We start from the raw sequence: 20,826 nt of genomic DNA, 5'->3' as shown, positions 1-20,826 counted from the left end.
GAGTCCCACAGCTGGGGACATATGAAGAACTGCAGGAAGTGAAAGTCATCTTCATCTCGTGCCAAAACATTACTAACATTTTAATGCTTTTAATGACCTATATATACCATTGTGTATGTATGTGTGTATAATGTGCATATATATATATGTGTGTTTGTGTGTGTGTGTGTGTGTGTGTGTGTGTGTGTTGTGTCCTTTACATATTGTTGTGATTTACATTGCTGTGCCTGAGAGTCACCATCTACCGGAACCAAATTCTTTGTATGTGTTTGTGCATATACTTGGCCATTAAAGGCGATTTTCATGGAAGAGTCCTTCTTCCATGGAAATGAATGACTCTAGTACATTCCAGCACTGATCAGAGACCATCCAGATCAAAGCTTTTCCCAGGAAATATCAAAGTGATGTCATCACCTTCCACTGCTTCCTAACTTATAAACAAGGTTTCTTCTTTGTTTTATGGCAACAGCAGTTTTATTAGCACATTTGATTATATGTTAATTGAAAGTGATTAATATGGAAGACAAAACATAAAAACTGCTGCACCAAAATAATTGTTTTGCAGCCACCTGTAATATGTTTTCTATTCTCAGTCAGAAACATACAGAATTTTATCGAGCTTGGCTCATAGTGATATAGTGACCCACAGATGTGTCATGCAGTGTGTGACACAGCTGTCACACTGTTCTATTTACCTGCTTGTGAGTCGGTTCTCTTAATGCTTAATTCTAGGCATAGGCTGCCGGGGATTCCCATGATGCATTGAGTTTTTCCCTTCCAGTCACCTTTCTCACTCACTATGTGTTAATAGACCTCTCTGCATCAAATCATATCTGTTATTAATCTCTGTCTCTCTTCCACAGCATGTCTTTATCCTGTTTTCCTTCTCTCACCCCAACCAGTCGCAGCAGATGGCCCCGCCCCTCCCTGAGCCTGGTTCTGCCGGAGGTTTCTTCCTGTTAAAAGGGAGTTTTTCCTTCCCACTGTCGCCAAAGTGCTTGCTCATAGGGGGTCATATGATTGTTGGGTTTTTCTCCGTATGTATTATTGGAGGGTCTACCTTACAATATAAAGCGTCTTGAGGCGACTGTTGTTGTGATTTGGCGCTATATAAATAAAATTGAATTGAATTGAATGCAAGCTGCTTTGCTGCTTTCTAGAAAACTCTTTGTGCTTTGATTTAAATCTGGAGCTCATTGTCACAGTGCAGCTGTGAGTTCAGTTTAATGATTAATAGCTACAATGAGGTGATTGTGATATTTTTTCTATAAATGCCGTAAACTCTGATCAGTCTGTTCTGTTTGTTTGCTGTATTGTTGTTTAAAGTCTCATCACCTGACAGAGAAAACTGAAGCTTTGCAACAATGCACCCGAGTGTCATGGTGTCAGTCCTCACTGGTCGACCTACCCTGTTATGTTTATTATGTTCTTTGTTATGGCTCCCATCCCAGTCCCCTGCTGCCTCCCTTATGAGTACGTGTGTGTGTGTGTGTGTCTGTGTGTGTCTGTGTGTGTCTGTGTGTGTGTGTGAGAGAGAATGTGTGTCTGTGTCTGTGTGTGTGGCGTGCTGGTTTATGGGCAAACATCATGCCCGAGGAGTTCCGGTGATGAAGCCAGCCACACCTGTCGTCCATCAAGCTTCGTCTGCTGCTGAACCAGGGCCGAGCAGAGATGTTTGAAGGGGCAGGTGCTCAAAGTTAAAAAGGGGCACCAGGCTGAATAACAACAACCCACATTCATCAAGACTCTAATATGGATTTTCATCATACTGTATCTGTCACGGTCCTGGGTCAGTGACCCAGTGTTTTGATTTGTTTTATTGTGGTTGTTAATCTTTGGTTTCACCTTGGTTTATGGCTATCAGTCTTTTGGTTTCTGTTTTGTATTTTGTATGTCTAGTTTGTCTCTGTACCTGTCGTGTGCTTCCTGTTTTATATCAGTTTCATATCAGTTTTTCTAGTTTTGCTTCACTTCTAATTTCTCCCAGTTGTTTCCCTCCTGTCTCCAATTCCCTGATTACTCCACAGTGAGATGGACCGAGGCAAGTGTAGTGGAACAAAAAGTATTTACTTGCCATACAGCTCTCCTTACAACAATTCACTTGTCGAGCTTCTTCACAGCACAATCAATCCCCTCTAATGACAACCGGCAGCCTTAAATATGTTCAGCTGTCACAGACTAAACCATTCTTCCACTCTCAGGTAAATTCTTAAATCCCAACCTTCCACCACAGTATACAATATAGCAATTAGAATAAATAAACACATAAATACATTTCACATTTATATATTAATAAATATATCACACTTTAATTTTACACCAAACCCAATATTATAAAAACCCAAAAACCCAAGCACAAAAAGATTCACCACACTCTCTTTACCAATGGTCTCTCCCGGAACCTTTAAATGGTGTCTGGACCCCCGGGGAAACATTTGCCCAAACACCTTGAAGAGGACACAGGCAAGGAAGGTGAGTAATCATTATCTTACAAACACCTATTTGCACCACTTTTATTCCTAGATGTCACACACACACTTGCATTAGTTTTCCTTACTGGTAAACAATGTTCCCTCTAAGCTGCGCACGTGCGCAGTTGCGCACTGTTGGCACGGTCTCTGCGCAGAGAAAATCTGTGTTGCGCACACAAAAAGAATTCTAACCTGAATTGAAATTAAAGTAAATATGTGCCGACACCGGTGTTTTATCTAGCAAAGCGGCGTGGCTGATGTGGTGTGAAGCCACATTAATGACAACGTGTACAACCATTGGAGATGTGAGCAGGACAGACGGAACAATTGACAGAAAAAGTGTGGAGTTTTAAAATTGTCTTGATAGGCCACGTTAAACCAGAGTTATGATAAAAAAAAATATCTGCAATGTTTGGTTTTCTTCCTGAATACTGTCGTTGTTTATATTTACTGCGGGGAGAAACGGTAAAAACGGCGTTTTATAAGGAAAACGCTCGAAAACACTCTCTGCCTGTGAGCAAAGACGAAACCAAAACACCCCACCCTTTCCTATTGGTCGAAAAATGTACCATGTCAACCAATCAAAACATGGCATTCAGTTGTTAAGAAACGGGGGGAAGTTTTAGGAGTGGCGGTGGTGTTTTGAGATGTGAGAGATTTGAGACGTTTAGCACAAATCTTGTGTAGTTAGTGTGTAGTTAGTGTGTAGTTAGTGTGTAGTGTAGTCAATAGTTTGTTGTGTGTGTCAGAACAATGAGGCGGCTGCTGAATGTTACAGGTGTTACAGCAGTGATACATCTCCTGTTGTCAGGCCTGCAGGTATCAGGCTGTTGTTCTCCTTTATCTCATAGTGGACAGAAATTAATTTTTGGAGTGGCACAAATAATTTGTGTGGCATCAAATTTGATGCAGAACAGCTGATTGTTCTGTAAATAGTTTGAAATGTTTATTTAAAAAAACGCCTTGGCTGCATTTTTATGGAGGACCACAAGAGCCACGCGCATCGAAATAAAAAATTCTGTGCTTAATTTTAATAAACTGCATTTCAAAATCCTTTTTCGAATTCCACTTTAATAAAAACATTTTCGAATTGCACTTTAATAAACTGCATTTCAAAATCCATTTCCCTTTCCTGTTCGCTCAGGGATTAACATGTGGATTAGCAGTTGGATTAACAACTTCATTTTAAAAATCCTGCTGCTATTGACTATGTGCACGTTAGCATATGCTACTTCCGGTGCAAAAACTCCTGTGTGGAGCTTTGTTTCCGGTGTCCTATTCGCGCCTTGTTTACGGTCCAAAACAAGTTAAGCAAATGAATGAATCAAGCGGCGATTTACATTTCTATAGATGTCTTGGGCATTTACGCAATATATCTGTAAATGATCTTCATGGACTTGTCGATATTTTTCCCCCACGCCTCAGAGCAAAAGAGAAAAGGGATTCAAATGTTATATTTGTCAGCTGTCCCTCGTTTATTGCGGGTGTTATGTTCTAAAAATAACCAGAGATAGGTGAAATCAAGTAGCCAATTTTATTTTTTGATGGGTGGACATCGTGGACATCCAGTACTGCACTTCAGAGTCACACTGCTAGCAATCGATGCAGCGATTCTGTACTGTACAGGAGAGACGTCACGGAGGAGATCGTCTGCAGCGATCAGGAAGCAGGACACAATGTGACGTAAAAATAAGCATGAAAACTTGCACTAAAAAAATCAGCAAAACAGCGAGGTGAAAGGTGAACCACGTTATAACGAGGGACCACTGTAATTTTGAAGGTAAGTCACAACATACCCTTCATACATACTAATGTATAGAAACCCTCACCAGCAATCGTTCATTTTTTGTGTGGCTTTTTTCACGGTTTGTTAACATGCTGTGTAGGTGTGGACATAACGGGAAACATCTGTGTCTGTTCATCTGTAGTTTGAATGCTGAACATTTGCCTGTTTAAAGAATAAGACCAGTCACTATACAGAGATGTGCTTCTGAATGTGGACGATGTGTCTTATGCTGCAGTGATGCAGTTCTGCTTGTGTTGAGTGATGCAAACAACCGATCGATCTAAACTCTTTAAACGTCAATCACGTGGATACCGGCTACCGGTGAAAATAATGGTCGGGATGGTAAGCCAATTTCTGTCTTAGCGCATTTGCGCTGCTGTGTGTTTTTGTGGTCTTCTTTTGCGGCTAATTCAGTGAATTTTGGTCTGATCGTGGTTAAACTTGGCGTGTGGAGTCAGTGATAGCTCTGGGAGCTAACCAGCCTATCTTTAACCGGTTACATGAAGTCTGAAGAATTTCTGGTTCGGTTTTGTTTGTTTAGCGGACTTCTGCACATTTACGTAACTGCTCGTTTAATCGCGGCTTATTTTCGGTGTGTTTGGTGGTTGTAGAAATGGTTTATATGACATTTTAGCTGAGATTCTGAGGTTTCTGTGGATACCACACATGTCTGGACTTATATTTCTCAACCCGCGTTATAACCGATTAAACGTGATCTCCTCCTTTTTGCCCCCAGTATCATGGGCGTGGGGCTTAAGTGGTTAAACGTCAAAATCTATCATTAGATTTTTTGTGACACAACAGTGGTGAGTGTTCCCACCTTCTGCTCTTTGGAACTTAACGCAATTTTTCCGTTTTCGAGTTTTGGACATGATTTTGGAGTATATCTTTGCAGTAGCGATTTACTGCAAAGTAAAGCTACCGGAAATGTACAACCCCACATCCGGCCTCAAACCAGGAAGTTAGCATTTTCTCGTGCACATAGTCAATTCAAATTAGCCACACCGTGGGATGTAAGGAGCTCTCTGATTGGTTGGTCAGACACCGGCTGTCTGCCAGCCTGGATTTTTCTAGCTCATAGCTTCGCCCTGCTACGTGTGTGCTTGTACAAAGGCCGTTCAGCCTCGGGATTTACACTCGGCTCGACACGGATATGTGAAGAATGAAGGGACCCTGCAGCGAAACGGAGAGCCCAACCTCTGACTGAGTGCCTGTTTACTCAGTCTGACCACCTGTTGAAGGTAACGTGCTAACATGGCTAACGCTAGCATCACCCCACGTAGCCCCGTTATTTTAAGGTCATCTTAGCTAATGAAAGTTTTACGTCGCAGCTGTACGAGCTCGCTACTGTTTTGTAAGCTGCTGTGCTCTTCACAAATAAAGCTGGAAGCAGCTCAGACTGTTAGAACCAGCACTGAGCCCTGTTACATTTATACGGTGTTAGAGCAATGGCTGCAACCTACAGCCTTTAAACTAGTGATTACAATGCTGACAGTAAACTCGTCAGTCCAGATGTTACCACATTACTCTATGGTACTTAGAGTTAAAACAACTGAGACAGGCTGATTAAAATAACAGCTGTCAGTTCTCTCATTCCTTATATCAAGACTGGAGATCACACTACTGATTTCAGTTCATTTAATATGTGAGTGCACAGATTCATTCTCAACTGGACATAAATGATGATCAAAGGTTGTATATATGATGAATTCATCAAATCCCAGCCTCTAACACAGTGCGCTGAATCTTAGCTTTGGATGTCCAGTATATTCTAATCAGTGCAATGTAAGCATTCACTGAACCTATAGTATCTACACCTGTGTGGCAAATGTGTGGTAAAGATACAGATAATGAAGTTTAATTATTAATACAATATACATCATGAAAAATGAAAGCTGAAATTGATTCAGTTTAGTACTTTTCTCTGTATGTTCTGTGATTATAAAGGCCTTAAATTCTGTGATATATACTGTAAATGATTTTCACAGAGGTCTTAAAGTACTTAAATCACTGCTGATAGTCTGGTTGTTTATATTTTCACATGTTTTTGTGTCTGTAGGGCTGTTTGATGACGATTTGGACTCCTCTGGGAGATGAGGACACACCCACATCTGTTCCATACTGCAGCCATGGATGGTGTTACGGCTCTGAGTCAGCTTTGGGCCATCAGACGCACACACTGGAAAACCAGCACCATGCTTAAAGTGCAATGCTAAATAAAGTGCTTGATAAGGTGCTTTTAATAAAGTGAAAGGTGTGCTCTATAGCACTTTAGAGCACACCTTTACCTTTCAAGCAAACGTAGCCTATGTTTTACCTGATGGGTACAAAGTTGCGGTTGAGGGGTTTCTGCTGTTCCTGCTGCTGATAGTGCTGGAGGGCAGGGCTGTGTTGATCTGAGACTGTACACATTTAAAAAGTCCATAGGAGAGTTGGTAGCTGATTAAACACGTTTTATGAGTTGATAATAAAATGCAAAGATTGGTGACAGCACATAAAACCATAAGGCAACAGAAAAATTATAAAAAAAACATTGTGGGAAAATAAACTAGGCTCTGCCTGTGAATCACTGTCTTCCTCCTTCCATCTCCTTGTCTGGTCTGTCAGTCTCCACTTGCTGTCCATCTGAGAACAAGGTACAAACTGCTATTGCATTAAACTATTATTTAATTATCCATACTTAACAACTCTTGCACCTAATCCATAATAAAGTAATGACAGAAAATGTTATAGAACCAAGAAATTGTGTTTATTATTGTTTTTATACCCGAATCCCTCTGCAATGCAACAACTGGCACATGTGTTATATTGACTTGTGCTCTCTGTAATCCAGCTGCTGAGGGATCCACTGCCTCACACAGCTGCTTTTGTCACTATTCTGCCCTCACTGCTACACTGGATACAGTTATGCAGATAGATAAACTCCTCAACAACTGACAGGTGTATTGTCCCTTTTATTGACGCTGCCTTCAATTATCAACAGAGTGAAACTACAAACAGAAGAAAATAAGCAATATTCAGTCTATATATTCACACGATAATGCAAATCAGTTGACTAAACTAGCTAACATTGGAAAGAAAGTAAATCTGAATACAGTACACCTTTAACCATCAAAGTGCATAAATAATAGCAAATATAGTTGCATTAACTCTTGTTCAACTTAAATACTCACAAGCGATGCTTTCTGTAAAACAACGAAGAGGATGGATGCAGATGTTTATCAGGACAACATGCGGAGTCAGTCTTTTCTCACAGTGTGCTGCATTACTAACTCTACAGCTAATAACAAACAAATCTTGGCATGAAAGAACTGTAGTGACTCCTGCTGGTGGGAAGAAGTACTACACCAGCACACTCCCCGTCTGACATCTATTGGATGTCATCACCATCTTTAAGGATCAATGTCTCTATTAGTATTTCGCAGCAGGAGTACAGTCTCTGTCACTGGTCGTAAGAAGGTTTTAGATGTTCCTCCAGAAGTGACCTTTACCTCAATCTTTCTGACATGTCCGTCTTGGCTAGGAAAGGTCTCAACAACCACCCCCATGGGCCAGTGGTTTCTTTTAGTTCGACTGTCCTTTAGAAGAACTAGATCTCCCTTTTGAAGATTTTAACTCACAGATTGCCATTTTCTTCGCTCTTGGAGTGTCGGCAGGTACTGTGTTTTCCAACGGTGCCAGAAGACATTTGAAAGATGTTGCACTAGTGCCCGGGTGGCGTAGGTGGTAATCCAGTTTTCTGCGCAAGGAGGGTAGCAGGCGTAAGAAAAAAGGGGCAATCTGGATCTGACGAGACTGGTAGTAGCGGTCGAGAGTTTACAATAGCGGTTACCTCTGCTAGCGGTTACCTCTGCCTGTCCTTCATCTCAGGACTTCACACCTCTCAGCTTCACACCTCCCAGCTCCCAGTCATTACACCCACTCCCGGCTTCTGTGGACTCCAACATACACACCCCTCCCCCAAAACCCACTCTCTCCATCTCAGCACTTCAAGTGAGGAACGAGCTTCGCAAGATCAAGGTGCGTAAGGCTGCAGGTCCAGATGGCGTCAGCTCCAGGCTCCTGAGGTGCTGCGCAGATGAACTGTGTGGCATCCTAGGTTATCTGTTCAACCTGAGCCTGTCACTGGGGAAAGTACCACAGCTGTGGAAGACCTCCTGTGTGGTACTGGTACCAAAGACCTCCCATCCCAAGGACCTCAGCAGCTACAGGCCGGTAGCCCTCACATCGCATCTGATGAAGACCCTGGAGAGGTTGGTTCTAAACCAGGGGTCCCCAATCTCAGTCCACGAGGGCCGGTGTCCCTGCAGGTTTTAGATGTGTCCTTGATCCATCACAGCTGATTTAAATGGATAAATTACCTTCTCAACATGTCTTGAAGTTCTCCAGAGGCCTGGTAATGAGCTAATCATGTGATTCAGGTGTGTTGACCCAGGGTGAGATCTAAAACCTGCAGGGACACCGGCCCTCGTGGACTGAGATTGGGGACCCCTGTTCTAAACCATCTGCGCCCCCTGGTGAGGTCTTCATTGGATCCGCTGCAGTTTGCTTACCAGCCTGGCATCGGGGTGGAGGACGCCATCATCTACCTCCTGCACCGAGCTCTGACTCACCTGGAGAAGCCTGGAAGCACTGTGAGGATCATGTTCTTTGATTTCTCCAGTGCTTTCAACACCATCCAGCCACGACTTCTGAGGGACAAGCTGGAGCTATCGGGAGTGGACCACCACATGTCCCAGTGGATTCTGGACTACCTCACAGAACGTCCACAGTATGTGAGGTCACAGGGCTGTGTTTCGGATACACTGGTCTGCAGTACAGGGGCCCCACAGGGAACTGTGCTGGCACCGTTCCTCTTCACCCTCTATACTGCAGACTTCTCCATCAACTCCCCACGCTGCCACCTACAGAAGTTCTCTGATGACTCTGCCATAGTCGGCCTCATCACAGGTGAGGACGACTCGGAGTACAGACAGTGGACTCTGGACTTTGTGGACTGGTGTCAGCAGAACCACCTGCTGATCAACGCCGGGAAAACCAAGGAGTTGGTGGTGGACTTCCGGAGACGCAGACCCACCACACTGACACCGGTGAACATCCAGGGAGTGGACATTGAGATAGTGGACTCTTACAGGTACCTGGGTGTTCACCTGAATAATAAACTGGACTGGAGCCACAACACTGATGCTCTTTACAGGAAGGGTCAGAGCAGACTCTACCTGCTGAGGCGGCTGAGGTCATTTGGAGTACAGGGAGCACTTTTAAAGACCTTCTATGACTCTGTGGTGGCATCTGTCATTTTTTACAGTGTAGTATGTTGGAGCAGCGGTTTATCGGCAGCTGAGAGGAAGAGGCTGGATAAACTCATCAGGAAGGCCAGCTCTGTTCTGGGATGCACCCTGGACCCAGTGCAGGTGGTGGGAGACAGAAGGACTCTGGCCAAAATAACATCTCTGATGGACAGAGTCTCCCACCCCATGCATGGAAATGTTGCTGAACTGCAGAGCTCCTTCAGTGACAGACTGCTGCATCCTCGATGCATGAAGGAGCGTTTCCACAGGTCCTTCCTCCCTGCAGCTGTCAGGCTGTACAATCAGAACTGCTCCCAACAAACATAATGTTTACATCAGCACTAACTGCAATAAGTTAACCAACTGATTAGCACTACAACCTGGTTTGCCTCTTATCTGTAGTTATTTTTACTTAATTTAATAACTGTACAATACTCTGTATATAGTAACCATAACCATTGTCCTTAATGTAAATATTTAAGAAAAATTGTGTATGTTTCTGTTCTGTGTCCTGTGTACTGTCTGTTTGTATATGTATCTTTTTGGCTGCTGTTACAACCAAATTTCCCCTTGTGGGACAATTAAAGGATTATTCTATTCTCTATTCTAGAAAGGTAACGAGAACCTCATGGGTCAACAGGCGAACTGGGTTGACAGTTAGCATAGAGTCCAGTATGCGCTTCACGATGCCGATCATGCGCTCCCAACTTCCTCCCATATGAGAACTATGAGGAAGGTTGAAGATCCATGTGCATTCGTTCTTGGATAAAAAGTCTTGAATTTCCTGGTTGTCGCAGTGTTTTGAAGTTATTCCGAGCTCCTTGCACGCTCCCAGAAAGTTAGTCTCACAGTCGGACCTCAACTGCTTTACTGGTCCTCTGATAGAGATGAATCGTCTCAGAGCATTGATAAAACTAGACGACTCCATCGTCTCGATGACCTCAACATGAATGCCCCTGATGCCCAAGCAGGTGAAGATGACGGCCCAGCGTTTGCTGCTGGCAAGGCCTCCTCTTGTTCTCCGAGAGCTTACTGTCCACGGTCCAAAGACGTCAACTCCGACGTAAGTAAATGGGGGGCAGACTGTCACACGATCGATGGGTAAGTCTGACATTTTTTGCATTTCTGTGTTCCACCTGAGCTTGCGGCAAATTACACAGTGGTGGATGACTGAGCTGATGCTCCGTTTTCTACCAACAATCCAGAAGCCAGCCGATCTCATGGCTCCCTCTGTGAAATGGCGCCCCTGGTGCTGCACCCGTTGGTGGTAGTGTCGGATTAGTAGAGTAGTTAAATGGTGGTTGCCTGGGATGATAATGGGGTGTGCTCCGTTGCTTTCCATGCTGGCTTGTGAAAGGCGACCACCAACCCTGAGACAGTCTGCATTGTCTTTGAAAGGAGAGAGTTTTCTGAGAAGGCTCTGTTTCGGAATGTCTTTTTGGGCTCGAAGACGTGAAGATGTCAGGGTAAACCTCGTGTTGAAGACCACTCAGAACAACGCTCTTTGCCTTACTGTAATCTTCTAGACTAAGACTTTTGCAGATATGCCAGCCTAGACACTTTTTGGGGGAAGTGCTGTTCCCGTAACACCTTGCAATATGAATGAGCCTTGCCATTGCTCTCAACAGTGACCCCCAAGTAGAGAAAGACACAAATCGTCTCGTTTCGAGGAAAGAAGCCGCAACATTGGTTGAAAGTGATGTCACTGTTGGATGGATCTCAGGATCTGGTTCAGGATTGACTAGTTCATAGGTATGTTTAGTCACTTCAGGGGTTGATCTCAGTAGGTAATCTGGACCTTTGAGCCATGTGCTTGATGAGAGTGCACTAGCTGGGATTGACCTTGAAGCTATGTCGGCCGGGTTAAGCTCTGTTGGAACGTAGTTCCACTGCTCTGGGTTGGACGATTTTCGAATCCTCTGTATGCGATTGCATACGTAGACGTAGAATCGTCTGGATTCATTCTGTATGTATCCAAGTACCACTCTGCTGTCTGTGAAAAATCTGGTAGAATGGAAGGGAACATCGATTTCCTCTGTGATAATGTCAGCAATCTCGACAGCAAGAACAGCTGCACATAGCTCGAGCCTGGGGATTGTTATTTCCTGCTGCGGTGCAAGTTTCGCTTTGCCAAACACGAATCCCAGTTCGCTTTTGCCTTCTGAATCTGTGAGCTTGATGTAGGCTACTGCAGCGATAGCTTTCGTAGACGCGTCACAGAATATACAGAGTTCCCTTTTTTCTGCACCACTGAAGGATATGGAGGTGTAAATTCTTGGTATTCTTACTTCTTCAAGAAGTTTCAGGGACTCTTTCCATGCATTCCACTCTTTGAGCAACTTTTCTGGGAGTGGATCATCCCATTGACATATGTCTGTGGAAAGTTCTCTAAGGAGAGCTCTGCCTTTGATGCTGACCAGAGCTGCAAACCCAAGAGGGTCAAACAGACTGTTGACAACTGAAAGTACCCCTCTGCGGGTATAGGGCTTCTCAGCAGTGGACACTTGAAATGTGAATTTGTCTGTTGCAATGTCCCAGCTTATTCCAAGGCTTCTTTGCATAGGTGGAATGTCAGCTCCTAGGTCGAGGTCTTTTAGACCCTTGGCTAGATCGTTTTTGTGGAATGCCTTCATTACATTCACGTCATTGGATGCAATCTTGTGTAGCCTCAGATTAGATGAAGCCAGAGTGTCTTGAGCGTTTTGCATAACAGCAATGGCATCAGTACTTGATTTGGAAGGAGGCGAGACAATCATCTATGTAAAAATGTCGTTCCACCAGATGTTGTGTGGTGATGTCTTGCTTGTCTCGGTCCTCTGATGCCCTTCTGAGTCCGTAAGTTGCAACCGCGGGCGACGGGCTGTTGCCAAAGACATGTACGGTCATTCTGTATTCCACAATCGGTTGATCCATGTCATTGTTTTGGTGCCAGAGGGATCTCAAAAAGTTCCGGTGGTCCTCCCTGACCACGAAGCAACGGAACATTTGTTTGATATCGGCTGTGACTGCCACCTTTTCTTCACGGAGTCGCATCAACACACCCAACAAGCTATTGTTGAGGTTGGGCCCAGTAAGAAGAACGTCGTTGAGGGATACTCCATTGTGTTGTGCGCTTGAGTCGAAGACAATGTGTATTTGTTCTGGTTTGCGCGGGTGATACACTCCAAAGAAGGGGAGGTACCAACACTCTTCTTCTTTAGTGAGTGGTGGCGCTATCTCAGCGTGGTCGTTGTCAAACAAAGTTTGCATAAAGTCTGTAAACTGACCTTTCACCTGAGGGCGTTTGTTCAGCATGTGGCGTACCGACGTATGGCGTTGCATAGCTTGCCGCTTATTGTTCGGCAGGCGTGGCCTGGGCGAACGAAAAGGTAGTGGCGCAACCCAGCTGTTGGCACTGTCCTGGTAGACCTCCTTGTCCATTATCTGTAAAAAGGCTCTTTCCTCCTGTGAGTAGCCGAGGCTCTTGTCCAAACTCGTTTGTTTGAAAACTGTTTCTCCAATTGAAGAGTGCTTTGTTCGCATTGGGGAGTTGACCTTGTTGTAGCCTTGCGAGTTGAAACTTTCCTTTACTTGAATGGCATTTTTGCATGGAAGGAAGTGGCTTGGACGACCATTGTCTAAGATGTTCATTTTGAAAATGTTAGCACGCGCGGGTTTGTGAGCTCCACCTAGGCAAACGTTCCCAATGATCACCCATCCAAGAGCTAGCTTCTGTGCAAATGGTGCGTTTGGAGGTCCATTGCGCTGGTCGAGAACTTTGTGTGCTTGAATGACGTCCCTTCCAATGAGCAGCAGGATCTGAGCGCTCTGGTCGAGAGCCGGGATTTCGGTTGCGATTTCCTGAAGATGGGCGTGGTTTCGAGCAGCTTCAGCTGTGGGAATCTCACTGCGATTGTCGGGTAGCATATCACACTCGATAAGTGTCTGGAGCTCAAGACGTGACGTGCAGTCTGCCGATTCTACAATGAAGTTGAAAGCTCTCCTCCCTGTCACTTCCTCCAATCCGGCACAGGTTCTCAGTTTATATGGAAAGGAGTTCCTGGTGACTCCAAATGTGTCAAAAACCGATGATTTTGCAAGTGACCTATTGCTTTGGTCATCTAGGATGGCGTAGGCCTTAAGCTTCTTTTCAGGTGAGTTCTTTGGGTAAATGAACACAAGGCAGATCTTGGCACATGAGTGACTTTTGAATTCACTTCCACAGACTTGTGTGCATGTCGAGATAGCTGTGGGGCGTGCCGCATTGCTCTCCCTGCCATCAACTGTTACGGGCTCTGCAATAGTAGCTGTGGCAGTAGTCGTTGGTGCCAGTCCCGGATGAAGAGCTGTAACGTGTAATTTTGAATCACATTCTGTACAATGTATTTCTGACTTACATGTCTTTGCCTGGTGGTTTGTAGAAGCGCAGCATTTGAAGCAAATCGTGTTTTTCTTGAGATAGGCCTTTGCTCTTCCAGTGGCATTTCCCTGAATGCTCTGCATTTTTTGAGAGCATGAGGTTTTTTTGTGGATAGGACATTCCTTATTTGGGTCCTCAATGTTTGTAGGAGTTGGTTTCGGCTCCGTACTGACAACTTCGGTTCTGATGACTGAGATAGGTTCTCTTTTAGCGTGTTTTTCGTAAAGTTTGTTTGTCTTTGAAAGGGCAGGAGGCGGCTGCACAGACTGCCTAAAGCTGGGGTCGCTATTGCATCTTTGCTTCTCTACTGATGAAAGCCACAAATGCAGAGAACGGCGGAAATGATACACAATGGTCCTCTTTGTATTTAGAACCATAGTTCATCCATTTCTCTTGCATAGCATAGGGGAGTTTTTCCACCACTGGACTAATGCCTCTCACTGTATCGAGGTAGAGTAGACCTGGAATGTAACCTTCACTCTTTGCAGCATCTATCTCTAGGAGGAGGTCCTGTAGTTCTCTCAACAGTTGTGGATCTTTGTATGAGATTTTCGGGAAACGGTCCAATCTGTCGAGCAGTGCGTTCTCTATAGCTTCGGGGGAGCCGTAGCAATTTAATCTTTCCCACACCTTAGCGAGTCCTTCAGAGGGATTGTTAATATGCACAGCTCTTAAACGATATGCATATTGGACTGATTCTGCACCGAGCCATTTAATCAGCAAATCCAGTTCCTCACTGGCCGTTAGGTTTAAGTCACAAATCACGTTCTGAAACGAAGATTTCCATCCCCAGTAATCTCCCGCCTTGTCACTGAACCTTCGGAGGCCACCAGTGAGTAAGTCACGTCTTGCAAGAAACCTGGCTACGTCAGAAATGTTTCCTTGTTGCATGCTCACCTTATGTTCAAATCTTGGTGAAGTACCTGGTGACGTTTTCTGCATTAATTTCGGAGACTGGGAAACTTTTTCTCCTTTGTCAGTGCTCAGAGGTTGAAGGACATATTCCTTTAAGGCAGGGCTCTAGACTAACTTTTTGCCATGGGCGCACCGGTACGCCTAACTTTAAAAATTTAGGCGTACCGGCACAAAAGTTAGGCGCACTCAAATTTTTCAACCGCATCACTTAACATGTGCACCTTCTTTGGGGGGGGGAGTCCATAAAGACAATATTCATTTCTAAATTATTAACTAACAATCTTGTGCTTAAAGTGCTTTGTCAATATTGTAGAAAATGTTAAACTTAATCATCATCTTGGCCTCCTCTGACGGCCTGTTTGCTGCTGCCTGCTGCTGAAAGGCAGTGGGGAGAGTGGACACTTGGGCAGTGCATTTATTGCAGCATATAATGTGTTTTCTGGATACACTGTGCTTTTTCAGCATTCAAAGATTGATGGCATTGTGTCAGAGCACTGGCTATGAATTTCAGACGGATCAGTCCTTTAACTTAACAAAAGTTATCAATAGTTTTCATCTTTTCTTATTACCCACAGCTACATCCACTTCTGTCAGGCCTAGGCTGCTCACTAGGGCTGGGTATCATCACTGATTTCTATAATCCATTCGATTCCTGTTCTCAAAGTCCTGATTCGATTCAATTTAGCCTCAGACAGTCAGAAATATTATAATTCTGATCATTTATCAGCACTGATACATGTGAGACTTCATCAGAATTGTGAACATCACAGCAGATGCCTTTGTGTCAAAGTAACAGAGTAAAACACAGAAAAACATGAAGGAGATTTTCCTGGTCTGGCTTTTTATAGCAGATAACCTTAAAAATATTCTGCAATATTCTGCAATTTTGCATAATTTTAAGAAGTTTAAATTTCTTCAGTATTGAACAGCAGAAATTAGGCTTTCTTGTCGGAGGTCATTTACGTGAAAAAAGAAAAAGACAGCGCTGTAAACAACGGTAGACTAGTGGGTAATAAGCGAATGAATAATGCAGAAAACAGATTTGACACGGGAAACTGTTCTTGAAGTACACACAGAGAGCTGTGTATGAAGTGTAATATTTATCGTGGTGGAAGCAAAACAGCAAAACTCAGAGGGAATTCATGACGACATTGATCAAATGTGAAGCGCAGTTTGTTGCTTCTTTTGCTGCTGGCTCGGCGAATTTTGGTTGGAGAGAGACAAAACCTGCAGCTCAGAATCAGCGCAAAAAAGACGGAAACACAGAGTGGACCCGACGCATCAGAATCGCTGAGCTCCGACACCGTATCCGTCTACGGGCCGTCGGATGAGAAAGCCGAGAAAGACAAAGCTGATTCTGATGCGTCAGGTCGCTCTGTGTTTACGTCTTTGTGTGGAATCCATTAATGAATTGATATCGCTTTATTCAAGCTACTCTCCTCCCTCTTCCACCTGCACTTTCAACTGGACCACGGCCAATCAGAGGTCCCGCCCCTGACTATCTCTGATTGGTTTAGTCCACGATAGGGGCATAATGTGTGTCTGTTGTTGACCACACGGAGAGTTGCAGAGATTTTTTTTTTTTTTTTTTTGTTACCCAAACAGTTGGTCGCACTGGTGCGACCAAATATTTTTTTTAGTCGCACCACGGAAAAATTTGGTCGCATTTGCGACCAAATTGGTCGCACTCTAGAGCCCTGCTTTAAGGTATCCGACCTGGTTGGCTCTTGTTTTGGCGTGAGGAATGTGACATTTGGCGCGGGCATTGAATTATACTCGGTATGACCAATTGGGCTTGTGCTGTCTTTGATAATGAGCTGGTCTTTCACATAGTTAAAGGTGCGTTCCAAAGTGTCAACCCTTTGAGGTACAGGCACGTGTTCTTCTCCAAAATAATTGACTGCTGTTTCAAAAACTATTGCTTCGGCGTGTGCCGCTTCCGCATCACGTTCTTGTTGGAGGGCTTGTAATGTGGCCTCTAGACATGTTTCTTCTACTTTAAGCTCTGCTTTCTTAACTTGCATTTCAATTTCCTTTTTAGCATATTCAGCTCTTTTGCGTGCTGCTTCAGCTTTGGCTCGAGCGTTTAGGGCGGCCATACTGGCAGATGACCTACTTGTACCTTTTGACACATTTGATTTCTCTGAACGGACAGATGATGCTTTATCTTCTCTTGCTTCAGACATGGTTGATGTAGCTGAGTTGACGTAACATCCAAAGGTTGTCTTGTAGAAGGACGCTTTTTCACTATTCTGCCCTCACTGCTACACTGGATACAGTTATGCAGATAGATAAACTCCTCAACAACTGACAGGTGTATTGTCCCTTTTATTGACGCTGCCTTCAATTATCAACAGAGTGAAACTACAAACAGAAGAAAATAAGCAATATTCAGTCTATATAGTCACATGATAATGCAAATCAGTTGACTAAACTAGCTAACATTGGAAAGAAGGTAAATCTGAATACAGTACACCTTTAACCATCAAAGTGCATAAATAATAGCAAATATAGTTGCATTAACTCGTTTCCAAAAGTTGAATCTGTTCATCTGGACGTAGCGTTTTGTGGGAGAAACGTTTCGTCACTCATCCAAGTGACTTATTCAGTCTCAGCTGACTGCAGGTTTCCCCAATCTTATAAACAGTACATTTGCATAATGACTGAAACCAGCCCACTGAGGGAACAATGGGCTGTGAGGTCAGTTCCTTAATCATAATTATGCAAATTACCATGACCATTGATCAACAATCACTGACCAAAACCCACTGATCAAAGAACACTGATCAATGGCCATGAGTCCCATTCACAGAGTTGGGGAATGGCTGCAATCACAGCATTGTAAGATGGTGACAGATGTACCCTTAGGCCCCCTCCTCGATTCAGAGATGGTCTTTCCCTTTTCACGTAAATGGCCTCCTTGACTCCGCGCTCAAACCAGCGTTCTTCCCTGTCCAGGATGTGTACATCCTCATCGTTGAAAGAGTGTCCACTGGCCTGTAGGTGTAAATAAACTGCAGTGTCCTGGCCTGATGAGGTTGCTCTTCTGTGTTGTGCCATCCGCTTCGCTAGAGGTTGTTTGGTTTCCCCGATGTATAAATCCTGGCAATCCTCCTGGTACTTAACAGCGTACACTATGTTACTCTGTTTGTGTCGGGGGACCCGATCCTTGGGGTGGACCAGTTTTTGGCGCAGCGTATTTTGGGGTTTAAAAGCCACAGAGACCCGGTGTTTAGAAAAAATGCGTCTCAACTGTTCCGATACTCCTGACACATACGGGATCACTACAGGTTTTCGCCTGGGCAGCGGTTGTCCTTCTCTCCTGGATCGGCTGGAGCTTTCTTTAGGTGCCTTCCCAGCTTTGACAAAAGTCCAGCTGGGATAACCACATTTACTCAGGGCCTTCTTGATGTGCTGTTCTTCTGCCTCCCTGGCCGCTGTGTCAGTGGGGATGGTGTTCGCTCTGTGTTGTACAATGCTTACAATGCTGTGATTGCAGCCATTCCCCAACTCTCTGTGAATGGTACTCATGGCCATTGATCAGTGTTCTTTAATCAGTGGGTTTTGGTCAGTGATTGTTGATCAATGGTCATGGGAATTTGCATAATTATGATTAAGGAACTGACCTCACAGCCCATTGTTCCCTCAGTGGGCTGGTTTCAGTCATTATGCAAATGTGCTGTTTATAAGGTTTGGGGAAACCTGCAGTCAGCTGAGACTGAAGAAGTCACTTGGATGAGTGACGAAATGTTTCTCCCACAAAACGCTACGTCCAGATGAACAGATTCAACTTTTGGAGATTTACTTTCCTGGATGATTGAGAATGCATCAAGACATTAACTCTTGTTCAACTTAAATACTCACAAGCGATGCTTTCTGTAAAACAAAGAGGATGGATGCAGATGTTTATCAGGACAACATGCTGAGTCAGTCTTTTCTCACAGTGTGCTGCATTACCAACTCTACAGCTAATAACAAACAAATCTTGGCATGAAAGAACTGTAGTGACTCCTGCTGGTGGGAAGAAGAACTACACCAGCACAGTCACTATTGTCACAGAAATCTTATTAAATGTTTAATCTATAGAGATATAATAATTTGTTTCTTAATGTATTTTCTTTAAAATACAGTATGTTTTTTTAATATCGTAATTACAATATTCCATATTTATGTGGATTAAAGGCAGGGAAAAGCCCTGTAGCTCTTTGCAAGCTCATTCACGGCTAGTAACCGGTGCGCACTGCCGTCAAGGGCGAGCATTGGTAAATGGTCATCATGTGACTGATGCAAGCCAGATCCATTTATTTAGCAAAATTGTGAATAATAGTTACATGTTTTTGTTGAGGGGCACAGGCAGGACTCCACACACACACAGAAGAAAAAATGCCTCAAGAAAAGGGCACTTGGGGCACCCAACGTGCTCAAGCCCCCTCCACCCCACCCCCTCTGCACGGCCCTGGTGTGAACACTAAACTGATCATCACGTCTTGTTTTGTCAGGAACCTGGGAAGGAGCGTGTTGTGGTAGCGGAGCTTTGCTGTAAATATTGAGTGTCCGATTTCCACCTTTCACACCACGGACCACGAGCACCGTGCGGGAGTCAGGAGTACCACGGAAGGAATCACACTTTTGGAAACTGTTCACACTGTCTGTTTATTATTCAGTGTAAATAAACTCACTGTCGCTCACCGGAAAGTCCTGCATTTGGATCCTGTTCTTGTCCTGAACCTGACGGAGAGCATGTAAACTCTCCCCAGCATATAAAACATGTTTACTCCAGCACAAACAACTTTCTTTTCTGTTTTTGGACAGATTCATAAAAACTATACAGGCTTGAACTTTTTTTTATGACCCACCTGGTTGGATTTTATAAGACTTAAATTTATGGTAGTGCCTTCTTTGATCCAACAAGTGTTACATTTGTAGCCAACCCCTATCTGCTAGGACTCACTCTGATGCATTGAGTTTTTCCTTTCCAGTCACCTTTCTCACTCACTATGTGTTAACAGACCTCTCTGCATCGAATCATATCTGTTATTAATCTCTGTCTCTCTTCCACAGCATGTCTTTATCCTGTCTTCCTTCTCTCACCCCAACCGGTCGCAGCAGATGGCCCCGCCCCTCCCTGAGCCTGGTTCTGCCGGAGGTTTCTTCCTGTTAAAAGGGAGTTTTTCCTCCCCACTGTCGCCAAAGTGCTTGCTCATAGGGGGTCATATGATTGTTGGGTTTTTCTCTGTACCTATGAAGCGCCTTGAGGCGACTTTTGTTGTGATTTGGCGCTATAAATAAAATTGAATTGAATTGAGTTGCTCAATCCTTTTTGTGCTTTTTTAAAGAAATGAAAAAGTACAAGTCCAACCTTAGTCATGTTAAGAGTGTAAGCAGCAGCCAGGTGCTGTCTATCAAATGCACTTATCTGATCAGCAGATGAGGTCCTGGCAGTTGGGAGGTCTGCAGCTTTTGTGTGTATTAACACACAAAAGCTGAAATTATTCTATGTCAAATAACAAAGCTTGACTTATTCATTATTCTTGTTTTAGATTTCTTAAATATTTTTGTTTTTGTGTTCAAGGTTAAAATATCAATACTACAGTCTAAATATCAGGAGAGCAAATCAATATGCTTTCAACACCAAGGAGAAAAGACATCAGAAAGTGCTGCTGCTCATCCATCTCAGAGGTCATTTTAGAACAAGTCCATCATTTTAGAGTGAGAACTCCCCAACGAACTCACCCCAAGGTCAGACTACGCAATACTCAAATAAACGGTAAAAAAAAAGATTTAGATCTCAGGCTCTATAGGCCTCGGTTAGCATGTTAAATGTTAAAGTTCATGAGAGTAAAAAGACTGAGCAAGTATGACTTAAAAGAAGAAAGCTTCTTATCTCTAAAACGATCATGGCAGCACAGTTTAGGTTTGCAGCGCTGCATCTAAACAAAGCACAAAACTCCTGGAACAAACGAG

The 20,826-nt window shown here is 43.8% G+C and overlaps 1 long non-coding RNA gene across 1 annotated transcript; it reads left to right on the top strand.

Annotated features, from left to right (window-relative positions):
• Positions 1 to 135: 135 nt before the first annotated feature.
• LOC120441289 lies at positions 136 to 20,484 on the top strand. The gene is made up of 3 exons (XR_005613959.1): positions 136 to 148; positions 9,375 to 9,377; positions 20,435 to 20,484. It is a non-coding gene; the product is annotated as an uncharacterized LOC120441289 (long non-coding RNA).
• The last annotated feature ends 342 nt before the right edge of the window (positions 20,485 to 20,826 follow it).

The sequence above is a fragment of the Oreochromis aureus genome, linkage group 7 (assembly GCF_013358895.1).
Source record: "Oreochromis aureus strain Israel breed Guangdong linkage group 7, ZZ_aureus, whole genome shotgun sequence".
NCBI lineage: Eukaryota > Metazoa > Chordata > Actinopteri > Cichliformes > Cichlidae > Oreochromis > Oreochromis aureus.
This window is presented reverse-complemented; position numbering and strand designations above follow the sequence as displayed.